At 44.2% G+C, this 13,530-nt stretch overlaps 1 non-coding gene across 1 annotated transcript; it reads left to right on the top strand.

The window, feature by feature from the left end:
- The first annotated feature begins 212 nt into the window (after positions 1-212).
- Positions 213-319, top strand: LOC120230700. Its single transcript, XR_005528123.1, has one exon. It is a non-coding gene; the product is annotated as a U6 spliceosomal RNA (small nuclear RNA).
- The last annotated feature ends 13,211 nt before the right edge of the window (positions 320-13,530 follow it).

The following is a 13,530-nucleotide window of genomic DNA, read 5'->3' as shown; positions in this document are numbered from 1 at the left end:
CCCCCAGAACTATTCATTCAGTTGGAATAGAAATAACCTTCAAAATACTTGAATTAGGAAAAAATCAAGTGGAACATACAGATAAGTTAGAAACAAATGAGAAGAGGCACTACATATACAAATCTGTAGGGTGCAGCCGAAGCCATATTAAAAAAATATATAGCTTTAATACATTTGTTAGGAAATAAGAGATTTTAAAAATAAATGAACTAGTGCTCGCTTCGGCAGCACATATACTAAAATTGGAACGATACAGAGAAGATTAGCATGGCCCTTGCCCAAGGATGACACGCAAATTCGTGAAGCGTTCCATATTTTTAGGAACAAGGGGGAGAAGAAGGGCGGAAATGGTGGGGGAAAGGGAGAGAGGCAAACCATGAGAGACTCTTGAATGCTGACAAAAACTGAGGACTGATGGATGTGGGGGGGAGGAGGGATGGGCATGGAGGAGGGCACTTGTGGGGATGAGCACTGGGTGTTATGTGGAAACTAATTTGACAATAAACTATTTGTAAAAAAAATAATAATAAATAAATAAATAAACAAATAAATGAACTAATCTTTCAACTCAAGAGGCTAAGAAAAGAACATCAAAGTAATCCCCCAAAGTAATAAAATAATAAATACAAAAGAAGAAACTAAGAAATGGAAAAATAGAACCCTTTCTTTCTTCCAGAGGAGAGGGGACACAAAAAAAATTGACAAACTGTGACAAGTTTAATCAAGACAAAATCAGAAAAGACCAATAAACAACAGTAGGAATGATAAAGGGGCTGTAATTGTAAACACAGTAGAGTTTTAAAAAATTGAAGGGAACATTACATAAAACTTTATGATAATAAATTCTAAAGTGAAAAAACACATGATTTTCTAGGAATCAAATGCCCAATATAGGCAAAATAAGTAGATATTTTAAAGAAAACAGTAAACACAAAAGAAATTGGAAAGGTGGTCTAATATTTATATTAAAATGTGTCCAAACCCAGCCAGATCTTTGGGGTACTAAAAATCCCTTATTACTTAACCATGTATAAATATGGAAGTTTTTCCAATATATTTTATGAGACTAGCATGATAATCCTGATATTAACATAAGAAAAAGGACGGAAGGAAGGAAGCAGGAAGGAAGTAATGAGGAAGGAAGAAGGAAGAAAGGAGGGAAGGAAGGAAAGAAGAAGGAAGAAGGAAATAAGGGAGGGAGGGAGGAAGAAAGGAGGAAGGAAAGAAGGAAGAAAGGAAGGAGAGCTACAGGCTTTGCTCATTTTATAAAGATGAAAATTCCAAAAAAAAAAAGCGCCAAATAAATCCAGCAGCATATTAAAAATAAGATTTATCCTAGCTATGCAAACATGATTCAACTTTAGGAAAATTTTAATGTCATTTACTTGATTAGCACATTAAAGAAGAAACCATATACACATTTCACTAGATTACAAATTTTTTTTTTTATAAAAAATCAACTCATTCCAGAAAGGAAAACCAAAAACACTCCAACTAGGAATAGAAGGAACTTTCTTAAAATGATGAGGATATTGCCCAAAATATCCTGCATCTGAAGCACCCTGGGGCTGGCGGGCACTCCTCTCCCCCTCCCAACCACAGCCCATGGATATCACAGGGTCCTGTCTGGTAGCAGGTCCCCGGGTTTTCTCCCCAGATGTGCTTCTCCTCGGTTGTGATGGACCGTGCATCAGTCAGCCCCCCTTAGGTTTGGTCTACTTTTACTACTTCTCAAAGATATTCCTGAATATTTCTGGCAAGGGACAGTATCCTTTCTTAGCCTTCCAGTGGTGCTACATTTTTTTTTTTTGTATTATATTTCTTTGATCATTAGAACTGAAATTTGGGAAAGGAGAGGAACTTTAAAGATTAGGTTTAGAGGAGTGGTTCTCAAAATCTAGTATAAATTAGAATCATCGTGGAGTTTTAAAAATGAAGAGTTCTGGACCCATCCCAAGTAATTTTTTATGTAATTTCCCCGTGATTATATTAATAATCTATATTCATTGTAGAATTTTTTTTAAATAATGAAAGGGGTACCTGTGCAGCTCAGTCAGTTGAGTGTCTGACTTCGGCTCAGGTCATGATCTTACAGTTCATGAGTTCGAGCCCCACATCAGGCTTGCTGCCCTCAGCACATAGCCCACTTCAGATCTTCTGTCCCCGCCCCCTCCCAACCACTCCGTCTCTCTCTGGTTTGTGCTCTCTCAAAAATAAAACATTAAAAAAAATAATAAGAAAATAATATCACATACTTGCTATATTGTGAAACATGGGTTAACACAAGATTCCCTCCCCCTTTCATAAAATGTTATGGGATCAATGGGAAGGAGGTCCCAGCACTGGTAATTCAAAACTTGAACTGGAATAAACACGTTACCCCAAGAGTTCTAGACAAGCTGTGTGGAAGTGATTCTGTGACCCTCAGTGCAATGAGGGATGTCCCTGTCTACCCAGATTTGGGTCCTCAGAGTCTACACCCTGTTAGTTATGGGTCCAAGCTTTTGTGACAGCACCTCTGTTTTCCTCACTTGTGAAAGATAAAATTGGTAAGTACCAATTTCTTAGGTTTCTTAGGTTTTTTAGGGTTACGTTTCCCTCTACTATGACTATATGTTACTCTACTGTCTTCTGGAATGGAGTACTCTGAAAGGAAAGTTGGAGCCTTTGTCTCTTATGATTTATTCTTATTGCTTGAGAATTTAGCTTAATTTGAATAAAATGCCTATTGGTTTGATAGTCATATGATATCAAAATGTACCCCTAAAAGGTGACCCCCATTTATTTTGGAGGATCTCCAGAGTGTTAATATTTCTTACGTTCACATTTGTCTTCCTTACTCTTCCTATCTGTCCCCATTCACTGCCTGCCAAGCTGCCTGGAGAGGCTCCCTGGCTGTCAGGAGACATCAGTCATGATCCTTGAACTTGCTAGTCTCTACACTATTTTCTAGGATATGCACCACTACTTCAGAAACACGTACACACAGAACTCAATTTCTATGAGGTTTGCGTATGTATCTCGAACTTGCCTGATTTTGTTCCAAAGCCGAAGAATCCCTAAATCTCCTGGGAGAAGTGTGATGAGTCAGAAGTTAATGTGCCTGGGGACAGGTGATGACATTCACAGTGAATGAACTAGAACTGTCAGCATGTGCGCCCAGTGGATGAATGATTCAGTGTGGAGTGAGCAAGTCTGGGGAAACTCGATTACAGAGGCTTGTCCCATTTTAATCTGGGCACCTGTGAGCTTTAGTCACAGTCTGTGAGTTGCTGGGTAAGCCCTCCCTCACCTGGCATGGGGAGAAATTTCCTTGTTCTACAGGCAGGGAACCCAGCAAATTTCCCCTGGGTTACAGGGCTAAGGAGTATGCGTGACTTCACACTAACAAAACTCAGTGTGTGTGATGCTCCTTTACTTCCTTTTCTCTTCTTTCTTTTTAAAGTAATCTGTCTCTACACCCATCAGGGGGCTTGAACTCACAACCCTGAGATCAAGAGTCACATACTCTACAGACTGAGCCAGCCAGGTGCCCCACTTTCTTTTCCTTTAAGAAGCCTATGTGTTTATTGGTGAAAATAATATACCTTTCTTGTAGGCATTTTGGGAATTATAAAAAAAAAAAGCATCAAAGAAAACAACAATAAGTCATGACCCACTATCTAAAGATGACTGCTTTTAATTTTTTGTATATTTTTATTTTTTCCAAACGAACATACATGGTAGATGTCTTAGGAAACTGTGCTTGTATGTGATGTGAAGTTTTCTATCTCGCTTTTGTCATTTCACATACCTTCTAGAGCACTTACCTTCCAGCACCTGATTCCATTTTTCTGAACTGGAAAATCCCCTCTCTGTCTTTCCAATCTCTTTTTCAGAAGTAGCCACTGTAGCAGTTAGGTACCATGTTCTTCCAGATAGTTTCTGTGTTTACCCAGATAGGAAAAAATAAATGTCTTTGAACACATGTAGCCCCTTTTGAAACAATAAATGGAACTCTGTTGTATGTATTGTTTGCTTTTGTTCACTTAATGTATCCACTTACTCATTTAATAATCAGTTTCTTGAGGCTGCCTCTGTACAGGTGCTGAGGAACATGGACACCTTCCCAGAGCATGGCAAGGAACCCCTCATTTTGAAAAATGGGTACAGAGAATTCCACAAACTATTTAACTTCACTCACACTTTTAGGTTAGTCTAATATTTTTGCTTTTACCAATGATGTTTCCCCATCTGCCTAACACTCTGCTAGAATCCCAGATGATGAGGAAAGTGGCAGTTAATTCAGCAGATGCGTTAATGACCTGCTTATATCAGCAGCACCTGTCTTCTGGATATATGATTTTAAAAATACTAATTGCCATTGCATCTAATTGGGGTCTGGCACTGTTATTTTACAAAGTCAAGTACTTTTATGTTACCGATGAAGATTTTAATGGGTTGGGTGGAATGGGGTCTTGATTCACGAGTCCCTGGGACCCATCTCTGGCCCTTCCTCTTACTGCTGGCAAACCAGTGGCTGTTGTCCTCAACTGATGTCTTCTAGTCTTTAGCGTGGGGGCTGACATATTGATTCCATTCACAACTTCAAAAGGCATTTTTTTGAGGTTTGTTTATTTTTGAGGGAGAGAGAGAGAGAGAGAGAGAGGGCACAGCAGGAGAGGAGTAGAAAGAGAAAGAAAGAGAGAGGGAAAGAGAGAGAATCCAAAGTGGGTTCTGCACTGACAGCAGTGAGCCCAATGCGGGGCTCTAACCCACAAACCTCAGGATCATGGCCTGCGCTGAAGTCAGATGTTCAATTGACTGAGCCACCCTGGTACCCCACCAAAACTCTCATTTAGGTAAAACACCAAACACTGAAGTACATACTACATTGTAGGTCAAACAAAATTACACCCCACCCACCTCCAGATAATCACATTACCATTAGGAGGCTTATCACACAGTGCTCTTTGTATGACATTGGTAGATGAAGTCATCAGTTGTTTTTGGTCTTGTTCCCCAAATTTGGGTAATTATTCCTCTATCTCTCAGTGTCTCAGTTTCCTCCTGTGTAAAATGAGAGTAATATTACTTCCTATCCCATAGGTTGTTTTGAACATAGAGTGAATATGCATAAAGTGCTTCGTCAGTAATGTCTCAACTAATTCACAAACTAGGAACACTTTTAAATTAGCTGATACTTTATTACTCACTAGAAGATCGATGTTGCAGCGTGATTTCTGTCCAACAGAGTCACCCTAGAAGTTATGACTTTAGTGCCTATAGGACATTGAATAGTTTGGTGTCAGCAGTGGTGACAACGACCACGTCATGGTTCTAACTCTCGAAACCGCTCCTCTGATACAGAAGAGCAAGAGGCAGCAGCATGGTGCTCAAGACAGGGGAGCTGCCGTGCGAATGCTCCACTGAAGGGTGACAGGGAAGCCACGTTGCTTGGGTCATGTGGCAAAGGTCAAGTGGTCCTGCCACAGTGTGTGTCAGACGCTAACTTTTGGTTTGAGCAACTCCCATCCACTGATAGCCCACCATCATCACACACTTGGCAGACAAAACTCTTGTCTGGTGGCTACTAATGTGAAACTTTCAGACGAAGCCCAGGAAACAAATTCCAGTTGGTTCCCTCTGGAGCAGGATCCCCACAGGCATCGTTCCTTGAATTTCTTTGCCTGCATTTGGTGACCATACAGCAGATTATGCCGCAAGATCTTCCCCTCAAGAAGAGACCCCTTCTGCAGCACCCTGGCCTTTTCTCCCCGGGCAAACACCCAGGACAACCTCAGGACTCCAGGCTTTGCTTTCCTGTTCTCTTGGTTCAACGATCCTAGAGTGTTCGATACTGGTGCCAGCCACATCTGATGCTGTTTTATGTTCTTCCAAGAGAAGACTCCCCCTGCCCCAGTTTCACAGAAACACAATGAAAATACATGAAGTTGCACATATTTAAAGAGTACTGTGTGTGCAGTGTGACATAGGTACGCATCGCCACAATCAGGAGGGCAGACATTGCCATCAGCACCAACGATACCGACACTTCAGGTAGGTCTGCGCTTTCTGGAATGTATACAAATATAAAAATATATATAATCATATGTAAGTGGAATCAGGCAGCATGGACTTTATTTGTCCATCTTCTTTCATTTAGCACAACGATCCTGAGATTTTTCCATTTTGCGGCACAAATGCAGAGTCTGTTCCTTTCTATGACTGAGTAGTATTCCACAGAATGGATATACCATAATTTTTTACATATTCACCTGATGATGTACATCTGTGTTGCTTCCAGGGTTTCTTTTTGATATTGCAAATAAAGATTCGTTGTCGTGTGTATAATTCTTTGTGTGGGCATGCATTTTCTTTTTTCTTGGGTAAATATGGAGTTGTAGAATGGCTAGTCCGTAGGGCAAGTGTATGTTTGACATGTTAAGATCCCATCATGCTGTTTTCCAAAGCGGTTATATCATTCCACGTCCCCACCAGCCACGTGTGGGAGATCCAGTGGCTCCATGTCCTTGCCAACACTCGGTAGGGTCAGATTCTACTGTTAGCCATTCTGTTAAGTATATAGTATTTTGATTTTTCTTTTCTTTTTTTTTTTTAAATGTTTTATTTATTTATAGGAGAGAGAGAGAGACAGCGTGAGCAGGGGAAGGTCAGAGAGAGAGGGAGTCACAGACTCTGAAACAGGCTCCAGGCTCTGAGCTGGCAGTCAGCACAGAGCCCGACGCGGGGCTCAAACCCACGAACAGTGAGATCATGACCTAAGCGAAAGTCGGACGCTTAACCAACTAAGCCACCCAGGGCACCCGGTTGATTTTTATTTTCTTAACGGATCATGATGTTCAACATCTTTGCATGGCTTACTGGTCATTCGTATATCTTTTTGGTGAAGTGTCTATTCGAATCTTTTGCATGTTTTCTTACTGTATTATTTTGTTTTCTTCCTATTGAGTTAGAGTTCTTTATATGTTTGCCTGCAAGTTCCTTGTCTTCTACATGATATGCACATATTTTCTCCCAGTCTGTGGCTTGCATTTTTGTTGTCTTCTGGGTGATTTCAAAGAGAAAAAGACTTTATTTTGATGAACTCCATTTGTCATTATTTTTCTTTTATAGCTTATGTTTCAAGAAATCTTTACCAACCCCGGCATTACAAAGAGTTTTCTCTTAATGTTTTTTTCTTGAAGTTTATAGTTTTCAGTTCTGTGTTGAGTTAGATTTTGTGTATTTGTGTATTAATTTTATGTATGTTCCTTTTTTCCCACAGGAATATCCAGTACATCCACTGCACTTAAAGACAAGATGAGATCAGGTTTTGAGATGAAAGCAGCCTCCGGGTTACTTTTGTTTGGAGGCATTCTGTTCAGTCATGTGTCTCAAGAGACATAGTGCACAAGGCTGGACATTATATCCCAGGAAAGATTTGACTTGGATGCTGTGAGGGATAGAAGAGGGCTACCACCTCCTTTGTTTTAGAGGGCATACTTCTCCTAATGCAGCCTTATATCAAACTACCTATTTTTACTGTGATTGTTGTTCTTTGCCAGCCACATAGCACTACTGACTCTCACTGAGTTTGGAGGTAATTAGAACCCATACATCTTGCTTATGGGCTCTACTCTTTCATCAAATCACTTCTATCCCAGGTGAATTTTGCAATTCAAGTCCATGGTTTTATGTTTTGAAGCATTATGTTTTATCTGGCTTGCTCTGGCCCATGCTTTCAATCTATTGATTCTAATTGTGTTGAGTGGCACGGTTTGGTGTCGGCCACAATTGCCATACCAGGCCTCAGTCACCTATGGCAGGCCAGCCACCTGCAGCAGGGACAGGGACTCCATAACATTCCAGTGGGTTACTTACTCAGTCCTTACCTTTCAGGGGCTTCGGGTGCCCAGATGAACAAATACAGGTCCTCAGTTTGGGAGCTCTTTGTCTAAAGAGGGAGGCAGACATGAAGCCAGCCATCACAGCAGAGCGTGGTCTGTGCCAATAGAGGAAAGTGGTCTAGGGACGCAGAGGAGAAACATCTAGTCATTACGGAAGAGGGAAAGATCACAGAAGACTGCCAAGTATTTCCTGCTGCTCTAATCCCCTGCTTTATGGTAACACTCAGTTTGGAGAACCCCCTTCTCCCACCCCTAGCCAGGCCATGGAGGAGGGGTGGGCCTCACCCTCAGCTCCCGGGAACATTACCCACCTGGCAAATTCCAAACCCCAGGCTCGAGCCTCAGCATAGAGCAGATGACATGGAAGGCAGGGAGAAACCAGAAGATGTCTAACTGCTACATAAACGTATGCACTCTTTTCCCATCTGCTTCCCCCTTTTCCTTCCCCGCACTTAAGTCAGCTTGGTGTGCGCTGCTTCAGGGGAGGCATGTGGCAAGTCAGAAAATAGACGTGCTCTGCAAGTCCTGCTGGCTCTGCCTTTACACCTACAAGTGAATTCCTGAGAATAATCATAGTCAAAGAAACATAAAAGGAGACGGATTCTCCCCAGGCTGAAAATAGATTGCTCCGGAGTGGGCAGAAGAGAAGGAAGAGTGAGGCTGTGGTCCCTGGAGCAGATGGGGTGCTGCCCTATATCCTGGCCACCGAGGAGGTGGCCAGACTCCAGGGTGACGGACATTCAAGATAGGCTCCTGGCACAGGGGTCGCCAGAGGCTGCCTGGCCAGAAACAATCAGAAGGCCACCTTCAGGCCTGAGAACTAAGGACCACAGAGCTTTCCCTACCCCAGGGCCTTGGCACTGTGCAGGACCCAAGACAGCAGGACCACCTAGAAAGTGAGGTGTCCCAGAAAGGACGAACGTCATTTTTCCTGCAGCCCGGCAGAATGGGACTTGACTGAGAGAAGTTAAGCAGAGTCATGGAATATAAAGCAAGTTCTAATCCTTCAGTTCCTCAGGTCATGAGATGAAATTTATGCTCCACACACTCGGAAGGAGACTGAACTTCCCTTCCCCTGTCCCTACCCCAGCCTCCTCCCTTCCTTGCAGGCTGCTCATCTGGTTTGCGCTCAGCCACCCACACACATGCTCACACACTGCCTGTGCTCCAGGCCCCGTGCTCAGTAAAAGGGCGTCAGAACAAAGGCCAGGGCCACGGGGGAGAGAGGCTGACCCCGCCCTGCCTGAACGCCACTGGACACTTGCCCGAAGACGGCCTTGGAACAGGTGACCCCAATACTGTTCTAGGACCATTTGTCTGAGGATCAGGTGTCAAAAGAAACTTATTTAGGTGACTTCAATAAAGATTAAAGAGTTTATCCATCTGATGTGCATCAGAGAGCACCTGAAGGACAGGTGGCCCCAGGTTAAAGTGGGGCAGATGTTTATAGGACAGGGAAGCTGACTTGTGGATGTGCGGTGTGGGTTTAGGGAGCAGTGTTGGACTTCAATGGAAACTTGCAATTTGGAGGTTTTTCCTATTTTTCGGCCCCTTGCCCAGGTGCAACCCCAACACCATCAGAATAGTATATTCCAAGAAGTGTTTTTGCAAGCCTGTGGCTTATGGTCTAGTCAAAGTTTGCAAGGTGAAAAGTCTTGTAAGAAAGAAATGAAAAGGGGCAAGGAGGAAAGTGGGGGCCCCCCGTCATGCAGGTTTTTTCTTTTTTTAAAAAAAGTTTTTATTTATTTTTGAGAGAGAGAGAAAGAGAATGAAAGGGGAAGGAGCAGAGAGGAAGGCGGACAGAGGATCTGAAGCAGGCTCCAGGCTCTGCATTGATAGCAGCAAGCCCAATGCAAGGCTCGAACTCATGAACCATGAGATCATGACCTGAGCCAAAGTCAGATGCTTGACCAACTGAGCCACCCAGGCACCCCAGAATCACAGATTGCATCACAAATGAGAGCATGTAGGCAAGAATACTGTGGAAAGTGGCAGGTACCCGCCACCCACAGAGTTTTCCAGCCCCCCCCCCATTTGTGTGTGTTTGTGTGTGTGTGTGTGTGTTTAAGTTTATTTATTTATTTTGAGAGAGACAGAGACAGCATGAGCGAGGGAGGGGCAGAGATAGAGATGGAGAGAGAAAATCCCAAGCAGGCTCCACACTGCCAGTGCAGAGCCCAATGTAGGCTCAGACTCATGAAACTATGATATCATAACCTGAGCCAAAATCAAGAGTTGGATGCCTAACTGCTTGAGCCACCTAGCCATCCCTCCAGCCCCCATTCTTGAAGGCCATCCCTGAAGACCCTCCATAGGTTCTAACTTCTCACTCTGCTCAGGAAACATCTCTGCCCCTCTGCTCAGACATATGGGCATCCTTTGTGGTCATGTTTATTGGAGTCAACAGACAATACTCATTCATGTAAAGCCAGCAACAGATATAGAGATTGGAGGCTTAGCAGCCCTGCCTAGCCCAGCCAAGCCCAGCCCTTCCCTGCCAGCCTCTCTGTTTGTGGCTTCTCTTCCTGACATGTGAGGCCATGGCTTAGCCTGCCTCCTCCTTCTGGGGTGACTTTGTAGCCTCTCCAATATCCAGGCCAGCTCCTCCTTTCTCCTGCCTGTTCCCCCAGGCTGTTGTCCTGGGCTGTTCACTCAAGCTAACTGGTGGTTCTCTCTGCTGACCCTCTGATCCTTCATCTCCCCTCTTCTACTAGCCTTTCCCCCACTCCTTCCTTCCTGGGCATTCTCCATCAAGGGTGTGATGGCTCCATGTGGAAAATTCCAGTTGCCCTCTGGCAGATGTCTATATTAGTCTGGTCCTTGTTTCTAGGGATGTTAGAAAGGTAGCTGTGGAGATGTACCCGCAGGAAGCTCAGGCACAGAACTTGGAAATGCTCCAGCCCTTAGGCCATGGTGGCCTCCCATCTGCTACAAGAGGAGACACCTCCTTCTTTTCCAAAACAGATCTGACAACACTCTCCCAGTTTCCACTTTAATTTGAGTAACATGTCTTCTGGGAGTAGAGGACAATTTTTGGATTTCCTCCAGCTCAATCTGTTTACCATTGACTATTTATGGATAAGGAAACATACCCCAACCTTCCTAAATGAGGGATGTAGAGGTAGTGATGACTGTGGCATTCCCATGCCACCTTGTCCCTTTCCTTCCTGGACAGACATGAGCAGGACCCCATTAGCACACAAAGCAAAATTGTATTTATTTATTTTTTGTTTTTTGTTTCTGAGAAAGAGAGAGAGAGAGAGAGAATGAATGAGCAGGGGAGGGTCAGAGAGAGAGAGGGAGACACAGAGTCTGAAACAGGCTCCAGGCTCTGAGCTAGCTGTCAGCACAGAGCCAGATGCGGGGTTCGAACTCATGAACAGTGAGATCATGACCTGAGCTGAAGTCAGACGCTTAACCGACTGAGCCACCCAGGCATCTCGTAAAGCAAAATTTTAAAAGGCACCCTTGCTGGGCAGACATATTTGCTAAAATGTCTATCTTCAAACAGCTGAGTTACAAAAAGGAGCCTCTCAGATGACAGATGTGGAGCACAGGCAAGCTTTGCATCCAGTCACCCCCTCTGAGGCCCCTTTGAGCTCAGTATGATCTGCAGAATCCTACTGGCAACCCTGGTGGGAGACAGTGCTGATGTTCAACATGGTCTCCTTTCTCTGCTCTAGAAGCCCACCTTCTGCCCAACCATGGCAAAGCTCTGATTGGACATCAACACTGATTGATACAAGTAATAGTCAGGACAGAGAGAGTACAACACAGGAAATTTACTTAGCATCTCATTGGAGGAGACCCACATTGATCTGCTCAGGACCCCTAACTCGCCAGCAGGTTAGAGATGTCCCACATCTCCTCACCACCTTGCACCCTTTATCTTGATGTCATCTTTCAGTGTCTTAAGCCGCCGCTGCTGCCCCAGCGCAGCCTTGGTGGCCACCAGAAGAACAGAGTCTGAGGCTCTGGCCCCTGATCCTCTTTCTCCCCTCCTGCCACGAGCAGGATTCTCCACTGTGGTCCTGATACTGCACTTAGAGAAATTTCCTTCCCTGGGGCAGTTCTCAAAAACCCTATCATGTAGTCTCCTTTTATTTAAATTCTTGTAAGGCTGTGATGTCTTGTGTTTGGAATTTCTGCTCTTGCCAATTGAAAAAAAATCTGGGTCTTAGGGACAGACAATAATGACAATAATAGCTACCAATTGTTGAATGACTACTTGATACCAGGCAGTATATTTGGTGCTTTGTACAATCTTACTGAATTGTCAGAAAAATACCCTGAAACAAGTCCTGTCTTTAGCCCATTTTCCGGGAGACGGGATTCAATAGGTAGACCTTGCAGGTGTGGGGCGGGGCCAGAGTGGAGCTGTGTCTGCCTGACTCCAAAGTCTGGGCTCTCTCACTGCAGCCAGTCCTCATTCTTTAGGGAGCCCAGGAACATAGCACTGTCTGAATCCAACCAGGACTGGCACCAGATACTGAAGACATTTCTACTCCTGGAAGTGTCTCTTTAGAAGAACTCAAGTGTTCAAACAAATAAGCCATTTGTTCTCATCACTTGCTCAGATGTTAGCTTGTTGTTAAATTTTGTCTTTCTCAACTTGAGTGCCATCTCTGTGAGGGTAGAACTTTGGTTTTGTTCCCTGCTGCGTCTGAGTGAGGGGGGGCCATCACAGGATTCAAGAAAGGAGGGAACATAGTCTGACACACTTTTCAGAGGATCCTTCTGGTGGTAAGGGTAGAAGCAGTGAGCACTTGTAGGAGGATGCACCCCAAATCCAGGTAAGATATGAAGTTGACTTAGACCTGCATAGGTTCCGTGAGAGGGATGACAGGGTCAGAGTGGCTCGCGCACTGAAGGGAGATCTCCCAGTGCTGTGTGAGGAAGAGAAAGTTAAGGAGCCTCTAAAGATTTTGAGCCAAGTGAAAGGAAGGTTGAAGCTTCCGTTTCCTACAGTGAGATGGGGAGATAATGGGTTTGGGTGGGGGTGCCCTTCAGTCATCAGTGGGCAGATAGACATTGGATAGAAGCTGAAGGTAAGGGTCTGGAGTTCAGAGGAGAGGGCTGAGGAGGAGATAGAAGTACTGGAACCATCAGCGGGTGGATGGGATCCAAAGTCCGGAGAGAACCCAGCTGCATTGCCAAGGTTATACAGAGAAGCCTAAGGCCAAGTCGGCTAAAAACCAAGGCTGAACTCCACTGGCCACAAAGCACAGCCTGAGCATCTGCAAGGGTAACAATGGAGGGCACCACTGAGTTTGTGATACTAACAAAGTCACAGACTCTCTGTCACAATCCTCTCTGCCTTCTCTCATTTAGGTGTTCCTTGTTGTTTCTCATCCAAGATGGAGGCCCGGCACTTCCCACAACTCAGTCTCAGAAGTGGCACATTCTTTTCTATTCTCTTCAACGGCGGTGAGTCAATACATTCAGTGAGGTTAGAAAAAAAAGAAAAAAAATTATGACACTGAGGGAGTTCCTTGCCGGGATGCCCAGGGGACTTTTGGCTCCGTGAGCCTGAAGATGTGCAAACTAGTCCAGGCTGCAGACATAGATTCATTATAGAAATGAGGGCATGAGAGGTTTAGGAGGACAGGAGGCTGCAGGCAGGCAGCTTAAGGCTTTGGAG

This window comes from Hyaena hyaena, unplaced genomic scaffold (genome assembly GCF_003009895.1).
Source record: "Hyaena hyaena isolate Hyena2069 unplaced genomic scaffold, ASM300989v1 scaffold_45, whole genome shotgun sequence".
NCBI classification, from domain to species: domain Eukaryota; kingdom Metazoa; phylum Chordata; class Mammalia; order Carnivora; family Hyaenidae; genus Hyaena; species Hyaena hyaena.
The sequence above is the reverse complement of the archived record's forward strand: the minus strand, read 5'-3'. Positions and strand labels throughout refer to the sequence as shown.